Here is a 9,345-nt window from a genome sequence, read left to right on the forward strand (position 1 = left end):
CTAAAAAAAAATGCCCGGGTAAAGGCAAGGCCTAGCCAAGGAATGGCAGAGCAAACAATGACACTACTATCGGGCAGAAACTAGAACTCCATGGCCGTTTGGTCTCAAAATGCTCGTGCTTTCGAGTCCCGTTGGGAATGCTTGCAGACTCACATCCTCCATGATGCATTGGTGTTCCCATGGGGGGATGCCTCCTTGCTGAGAGGTAAGCTTGCTACCTTGGTGGTGAGCGCCGGCTAACGGATACCTGTTGGCTATGGCACAGTCCGGATGATGCATTGGTGTCCCCGCACGGAAAAGCGTAACTGGCTAATGGTCTTTCATTCCTAATGCCACGTTGCGTAGCCCAGGGGTTGCCTCCTTGTTGAGGGAGAAGCTTGTCGCTTAGGCGGCGAGCGCTGGTTGATGGTTCTCCATTGGCTATGGCACTGTCCCTTGGGTAATTTTCCTCCATGATGCATTGGTGTCCCTTTCGGGGGATGCCTCCTTGCTGAGAGGTAAGCTCGACGCCTTGGCGGTGAGCGCCGGCTGATGGATATCCGTTGGCTATGGCACATTCCCGATGACGCATTGGTGTCCCCGCACGGAAAAGCGAAACTGGCTAATGGTCTTTGATTCCTAATGCCACGTTGCGTAGCCCAGGGGTTGCCTCCTTGTTGAGGGAGAAGCTTGTCGCTTAGGCGGCGAGCGCCGGTTGATGGTTCTCCATTGGCTATGGCACTGTCCCTTGGGTAATTTTCCTCCATGATGCATTGGTGTCCCTTTCAGGGGATGCCTCCTTGCTGAGAGGTAAGCTCGTCGCCTTGGCGGTGAGCGCCGGCTGATGGATATCCGTTGGCTATGGCACAGTCCCGATGACGCATTGGTGTCCCCGCACGGAAAAGCGAAACTGGCTAATGGTCTTTGATTCCTAATGCCACGTTGCGTAGCCCAGGGGTTGCCTCCATGTCGAGGGAGAAGCTTGTCGCTTAGGCGGCGAGCGCCGGTTGATGGTTCTCCATTGGCTATGGCACTGTCCCTTGGGTAATTTTCCTCCATGATGCATTGGTGTCCCTTTCGGGGGATGCCTCCTTGCTGAGAGGTAAGCTCGTCGCCTTGGCGGTGAGCGCCGGCTGATGGATATCCGTTGGCTATGGCCCAGTCCCGATGATGCATTGGTGTCCCCGCACGGAAAAGCGAAACTGGCTAATGGTCTTTGATTCCTAATGCCACGTTGCGTAGCCCAGGGGTTGCCTCCTTGTCGAGGGAGAAGCTTGTCGCTTAGGCGGCGAGCGCCGGTTGATGGTTCTCCATTGGCTATGGCACTGTCCCTTGGGTAATTTTCCTCCATGATGCATTGGTGTCCCTTTCGGGGGATGCCTCCTTGCTGAGAGGTAAGCTTGTCGCCTTGGCGGTGAGCGCCGGCTGATGGATATCCATTTGCTATGGCACAATCCCGATGGATCTCGTCCATTGGCAACGGCCCTGTCCTTCGAAAAAACTATCTTAATGATGCATTGGTGTTGAAACCCTTAGGGGCAGGGACACCGTTGCGGAGAGGTAAGTTTGTAGATGCTTTTATGTGAAGCCAAAATGTTTTCTAAATTCATTGTTCATCAAAAAATCAAAGAATGAATTTGCAAAAATCTTCCTTGATGACGCATTGGCGTGTCCTTCGGTGATTGCCTATATGCTGAGGGGTAAGCAAAGTTATGTTTTAAAAATTCTTCCTCGACGATGCATTGGTGTTCATTTAGGGAATGCCTTTTTGCTGAGGGGTAAGCATGTCGTTTAGGCGTCATGCGCTGGCCGGTGGTCCTACATTGGCAATGGCAATGTCCCGTCGGAAAGCTTCCTTGATGATGCATTGGTGTTGTAACCCTTCGGGGAAGCCCCACCCTTGCGGAGAGGTAAGCTTGTTGTTGCTCGAAAATTCTTCCTCGATGACGCATTGGTGTTCCCTTTGGGGGATGCCTTCTTGTTGAGAGGTAAGCTCGTCGTCTATTTCAATGAGATGGGTGGCGAGCGTCGGCCGATTGATCTTTTCAATTGGCTACGGCAATGTCCCTTCGGTAATCTTCCTCCATGATGCATTGGTGTCCCTTTCGGGGGATGCCTCCTTGCTTAGAGGTAAGCTTGTCGCCTTGGCGGTGAGCGCCGGCTGATGGATATCCGTTGGCTATGGCACAATCCCGATGATGCATTGGTGTCCCCGTACGGAAAAGCGAAACTGGCTAATGGTCTTTCATTCCTAATGCCACGTTGCGTAGCCCAGGGGTTGCCTCCTTGTTGAGGGAGAAGCTTGTCGCTTAGGCGGCGAGCGCCGGTTGATGGTTCTCCATTGGCTATGGCACTGTCCCTTGGGTAATTTTCCTCCATGATGCATTGGTGTCCCTTTCGGGGGATGCCTCCTTGCTGAGAGGTAAGCTCGTCGCCTTGGCGGTGAGCGCCGGCTGATGGATATCCGTTGGCTATGGCACATTCCCGATGACGCATTGGTGTCCCCGCACGGAAAAGCGAAACTGGCTAATGGTCTTTGATTCCTAATGCCACGTTGCGTAGCCCAGGGGTTGCCTCCTTGTGGAGGGAGAAGCTTGTCGCTTAGGCGGCGAGCGCCGGTTGATGGTTCTCCATTGGCTATGGCACTGTCCCTTGGGTAATTTTCCTCCATGATGCATTGGTGTCCCTTTCGGGGGATGCCTCCTTGCTGAGAGGTAAGCTTGTCGCCTTGGCGGTGAGCGCCGGCTGATGGATATCCATTTGCTATGGCACAAACCCGATGGATCTCGTCCATTGGCAACGGCCCCGTCCCTTCGAAAAAACTATCTTAATGATGCATTGGTGTTGAAACCCTTAAGGGCAGGGACACCGTTGCGGAGAGGTAAGTTTGTAGATGCTTTTATGTGAAGCCAAAATGTTTTCTAAATTCATTGTTCATCAAAAAATCAAAAAATGAATTCGCAAAAATCTTCCTTGATGACGCATTGGCGTGTCCATCGGTGATTGCCTATATGCTGAGGGGTAAGCAAAGTTATGTTTTAAAAATTCTTCCCCGACGATGCATTGGTGTTCATTTAGGGAATGCCTTCTTGCTGAGGGGTAAGCATGTCGTTTAGGCGTCATGCGCTGGCCAGTGGTCCTACATTGGCTATTGCAATGTCCCGTCGGAAAGCTTCCTTGATGATGCATTGGTGTTGTAACCCTTCGGGGAAGCCCCACCCTTGCGGAGAGGTAAGCTCGTTGCTGCTCGAAAATTCTTCCTCGATGACGCATTGGTGTTCCCTTTGGGGGATGCCTTCTTGTTGAGAGGTAAGCTGGTCGTCTATTTCAATGAGATGGGTGGCGAGCGCCGGCCGATTGATCTTTTCAATTGGCTACGGCAATGTACCTTCGGTAATCTTCCTCCATGATGCATTGGTGTCCCTTTCGGGGGATGCCTCCTTGCTGAGAGGTAAGCTTGTCGCCTTGGCGGTGAGCGCCGGCTGATGGATATCCGTTGGCTATGGCACAATCCCGATGACGCATTGGTGTCCCCGTACGGAAAAGCGAAATTGGCTAATGGTCTTTGATTCCTAATGCCACGTTGCGTAGCCCAGGGGTTGCCTCCTTGTTGAGGGAGAAGCTTGTCGCTTAGGCGGCGAGCGCCGGTTGATGGTTCTCCATTGGCTATGGCACTGTCCCTTGGGTAATTTTCCTCCATGTTGCATTGGTGTCCCTTTCGGGGGATGCCTCCTTGTTGAGAGGTAAGCTCGTCGCCTCGGCGGTGAGCGCTGGCTGATGGATATCCGTTGGCTATGGCACATTCCCGATGACGCATTGGTGTCCCCGCACGGATAAGCGAAACTGGCTAATGGTCTTTGATTCCTAATGCCACGTTCCGTAGCCCAAGGGTTGCCTCCTTGTTGAGGGAGAAGCTTGTCGCTTAGGCGCCGAGCGCCGGTTGATGGTTCTCCATTGGCTATGGCACTGTCCCTTGGGTAATTTTCCTCCATGATGCATTGTTGTCCCTTTTGGGGGATGCCTCCTTGCTGAGAGGTAAGCTCGTCGCCTTGGCGGTGAGCGCCGGCTGATGGATATCCATTTGCTATGGCACAAGCCCGATGGATCTCGTCCATTGGCAACGGCCCTGTCCCTTCGAAAAAACTATCTTAATGATGCATTGGTGTTGAAACCCTTAGGGGCGGGGACACCGTTGCGGAGAGGTAAGTTTGTAGATGCTTTTATGTGAAGCCAAAATGTTTTCTAAATTCATCGTTCATCAAAAAATCAAAAAATGAATTTGCAAAAATCTTCCTTGATGACGCATTGGCGTGTCCTTCGGTGATTGCCTATATGCTGAGGGGTAAGCAAAGTTATGTTTTAAAAATTCTTCCTCGACGATGCATTGGTGTTCATTTAGGGAATGCCTTCTTGCTGAGGGGTAAGCATGTCGTTTAGGCGTCATGCGCTGGCCGGTGGTCCTACATTGGCTATGGCAATGTCCCGTCGGAAAGCTTCCTTGATGATGCATTGGTGTTGTAACCCTTCGGGGAAGCCCCACCCTTGCGGAGAGGTAAGCTCGTTGCTGCTCGAAAATTCTTCCTCGATGACGCATTGGTGTTCCCTTTGGGGGATGCCTTCTTGTTGAGAGGTAAGCTGGTCGTCTATTTCAATGAGATGGGTGGCGAGCGCCGGCCGATTGATCTTTTCAATTGGCTACGGCAATGTCCCTTCGGTAATCTTCCTCCATGATGCATTGGTGTCCCTTTCGGAGGATGCCTCCTTGCTGAGAGGTAAGCTTGTCACCTTGGCGGTGAGCGCCGGCTGATGGATATCCGTTGGCTATGGCACAATCCCGATGACGCATTGGTGTCCCCGTACGGAAAAGCGAAACTGGCTAATGGTCTTTGATACCTAATGCCACGTTGCGTAGCCCAGGGGCTGCCTCCTTGTTGAGGGAGAAGCTTGTCGCTTAGGCGGCGAGCGCCGGTTGATGGTTCTCCATTGGCTATGGCACTGTCCCTTGGGTAATTTTCCTCCATGATGCATTGGTGTCCCTTTCGGGGGATGCCTCCTTGCTGAGAGGTAAGCTCGTCGTCTTGGCGGTGAGCGCCGGCTGATGGATATCCATTTGCTATGGCACAATCCCGATGGATCTCGTCCATTGGCAACGGCCCTGTCCCTTCGAAAAAACTATCTTAATGATGCATTGGTGTTGAAACCCTTAGGGGCGGGGACACCGTTGCGGAGAGGTAAGTTTGTAGATGCTTTTATGTGAAGCCAAAATGTTTTCTAAATTCATCGTTCATCAAAAAATCAAAAAATGAATTTGCAAAAATCTTCCTTGATGACGCATTGGCGTGTCCTTCGGTGATTGCCTATATGCTGAGGGGTAAGCAAAGTTATGTTTTAAAAATTCTTCCTCGACGATGCATTGGTGTTCATTTAGGGAATGCCTTCTTGCTGAGGGATAAGCATGTCGTTTAGGCGTCATGCGCTGGCCGGTGGTCCTACATTGGCTATGGCAATGTCCCGTCGGAAAGCTTCCTTGATGATGCATTGGTGTTGTAACCCTTCGGGGAAGCCCCACCCTTGCGGAGAGGTAAGCTTGTTGCTGCTCGAAAATTCTTCCTCGATGACGCATTGGTGTTCCCTTTGGGGGATGCCTTCTTGTTGAGAGGTAAGCTGGTCGTCTATTTCAATGAGATGGGTGGCGAGCGCCGGCCGATTGATCTTTTCAATTGGCTACGGCAATGTCCCTTCGGTAATCTTCCTCCATGATGCATTGGTGTCCCTTTCGGAGGATGCCTCCTTGCTGAGAGGTAAGCTTGTCACCTTGGCGGTGAGCGCCGGCTGATGGATATCCGTTGGCTATGGCACAATCCCGATGACGCATTGGTGTCCCCGTACGGAAAAGCGAAACTGGCTAATGGTCTTTGATACCTAATGCCACGTTGCGTAGCCCAGGGGCTGCCTCCTTGTTGAGGGAGAAGCTTGTCGCTTAGGCGGCGAGCGCCGGTTGATGGTTCTCCATTGGCTATGGCACTGGCCCTTGGGTAATTTTCCTCCATGATGCATTGGTGTCCCTTTCGGAGGATGCCTCCTTGCTGAGAGGTAAGCTCGTCGCCTTGGCGAGGAGTGCCGGCTGATGGATATCCTTCGGCTATGGCACAGTCCCGATGGTGCATTGGTGTCCCCGCACGGAAATGCGAAATTGGCTAATGGTCTTTGATTCCTAATGCCACGTTGCATAGCCCAGGTGTTGCCTTCTTGTTGAGGGAGAAGCTTGTCGCTTTGGCGGTGAGCGCCGGTTGATGGTTCTCCATTGGCTATGGCACCGTCCCTTTGGTAAAGTTCCTCGATGATGAATTGGTGTGAATCCCTTGGGGGCAGTCCCACCCTTGCGCAAGGGTAAGCTCGTTGCGTTTGTATAAATTCTTGCCTAATGTTGTGTCCCTTGTGAATTCATGCTAAACGGTGCTTGGCTTGCTACTCTTGGCTCTTTGCTTTTCGTAGGGCAAGTTTGTCCTTTGAGGTGCAATTGGTCGGAGTAGTGGGTGCATAGTGTACGTAATGGCGTGTGGGTTGTAGTTGATTTTGTCGGGATTGGATATTTCTTTGCTTGTGCGGTGAAGTCCATCTCGTACAGTGCTCTTCAATAATATATTCATGAGAAGCAAATGCTCCTTGTGAAATCATGGGTTCCTGTGTCACATACCCAATGCGATGGAATTCGATCGTAAAAGTCCCTCTTCTCTCTTTGCACCACCTTTGGTGGAGGTGAGCCTCAAAGTGCTGCTCGTGTTTCATGCAAATTGCGCATTCATTGTGCGGTCATCATGGCCAATAGTTGCGACTCGTATTCTCGGATGCTGAAACTTATGTGGGTATACATCTTGCGATTGTTATTTACCCAAAAAGCGTTCGTCGCTTGTTGCGGATGATTGCTGTGCTCGCCCTTGCCTCTTTGATTTGTTCAATGGGCATGGGAGGTGCCAGCGTCGCAAAAGGAATGCTACCTGGTTGATCCTGCCAGTAGTCATATGCTTGTCTCAAAGATTAAGCCATGCATGTGTAAGTATGAACTAATTCAGACTGTGAAACTGCGAATGGCTCATTAAATCAGTTATAGTTTGTTTGATGGTATCTTCTACTCGGATAACCGTAGTAATTCTAGAGCTAATACGTGCAACAAACCCCGACTTCTGGAAGGGATGCATTTATTAGATAAAAGGTCAACGCGGGCTTTGCCCGTTGCTCTGATGATTCATGATAACTCGACGGATCGCACGGCCTTCGTGCCGGCGACGCATCATTCAAATTTCTGCCCTATCAACTTTCGATGGTAGGATAGTGGCCTACTGTTAGCACCTTGATTTCCAAGGCTTGCTAAGCTTGGCTAGCGGTGGCACCTTGCACCCTAGCCAACCGATGGAAACGAAGGCATGAGGCAGGCATGTCTTTACAAGGTGACCCGACGGTGTCGGTTGGTGTCGACACTGGTCCCGAAGGCAAGTGGCAGTCGTGATGCACATGATGGCCCGATGATGTCGAGGCAGGGATGCTAAACGGGAAGCAGGCTTGTGGGACAAGGCAATCGAGGAAAACGGCTAAGTATTGGGAGCTGGGGTTGGATCACGAAATTGGCCAGGCAGCCTTGAGTTTGCTCGGGCAAAACAGAGGCAGGCTTGAGTTGGCTCGGGCAAAACGGTTATTGACGGTTAACAGCATTTCTGTACATGTTGCTGGGAACGTGGGACAGGTGTCCAAGGCAGAAACGGGCTGCATGTGTTGCTGGCAGCATGGGACAGGTGTCCAAGGCAGAAACGGGCAGTTACCGGCAGTTATCTCCAGGCAGTTTCACAGTTCAGTGTGCTGGCAGATTCTGGCAGTGCCAGCACAGCCCTAGGGCAGTTGGGGGTGTCAACTGCAAGATCATGGGTTGGCCCCATGATCTCATGTACTTAGTGGCCACGTTTTTATGATTGTAAGCCTATTTAGGCAAGCATTTTCGTAGCCTAAGGCAGAGGGTTGTTCTGTCTAGGTTCTTGAGTGTAATCCTTTGTAAGTTGGTGCTTAATAAAGGTTGGGACGGTTCCCGTAACTCTTGAGTGTGTTCCTAGACGTTCAAACATATCGGGTGTGTGTGTAAACACTAGTTGGCTGAGACCAAGTTGTTGGCAAACTTGGTGCCATCACGGGCAGATTTCTAGGCGAAAAATAGCCCCGTGACAGTTGGTATCAAAGCAGCTCAGGTTGCGAGCAAAAGTTGCAGAACTTCGGGTTGGAGTTATGGCTGCAAATGCTGCACTCGAGGCGGTACGGGTCAGAGTTACACAGTTGGAAAAGCTCGTTGGTGATGATGATTCTGATGAGGGCGTTACCTTGGTTGAACGCCTGGACGTCGTGTTGGCTTCGGTCGAGTCACAGAAAAAGGCTCACGAAACACATGTCGGTCAGATGGAAACCAAGTTTACTGAGATGCTGGCGGATTTCAACAAACTCTCAGATGTCATGAAGGAGCGGGTTTCTAACTTGGAGTCAGAATTGCTGGTTGTGAAGAGGGCTTTCTTGGGTCGCTCAGACGGATTCGAGACTCGTGTAAAGGTCCCTGAACCGAAGGCTTTCGGTGGTGCCCGAAATGCCAAGGAGTTGGAGAACTTTCTGTGGGATATGGAGCAGTACTTCTCTGCTGCTCGCGTTCCGGAGGCAGATCGTGTGACAATCACCACGATGTTTCTCATGGGCGATGCGAAACTCTGGTGGAGAACTCGATGTGAGGACAGCGGGCGTCCAAAGATCGAGCAGTGGGATACACTGAAGAAGGAATTGAAGGATCAATTCCTGCCTTGCAATTCTTCGTGGCTTGCAAGGGAGTCGCTGAAACAATTGAAGCACACGGGTTCAGTGCGAGATTATGTGAAGGAATTCAGTTCTTTGATGCTGGATATCAAGAACATGTCGGAGGAGGACAAGGTTTTCAATTTTATGTCGGGTTTGCAGAATTGGGCACAGTTGGAACTTCGAAGGCTGGGAATTAAGGACTTGCCATCGGCTGTTGCTGCTGCCGACGGGTTGGCAGATTTCAAACTGACGGGCGAATCCAATTCTTTTGAATCCAGCACGTCAAAATCTGGTTCAAAGAAATGGGATAAGAGTCAGAAAGACAAGGGTCAGAAATCTGAATCGGTTGCAGAGGACAAACGGCAAGGCAAAGGGAATTTCAGCAAGGGTTGTTTCATTTGCGATGGGCCTCATCGGGCAAAGGATTGCCCAAAGCGTGAAAAGCTGAATGCTATTTGCGTGGATGAAGGGAAAGATGGTGATTCAGACTCGGAAGTGCATGTCCGGGTCAACCCTATGCAATTGCTCAACGTGATTCATGCA

Source organism: Rhododendron vialii, chromosome 11a (assembly GCF_030253575.1).
Source record: "Rhododendron vialii isolate Sample 1 chromosome 11a, ASM3025357v1".
NCBI classification, from domain to species: Eukaryota; Viridiplantae; Streptophyta; class Magnoliopsida; order Ericales; family Ericaceae; genus Rhododendron; species Rhododendron vialii.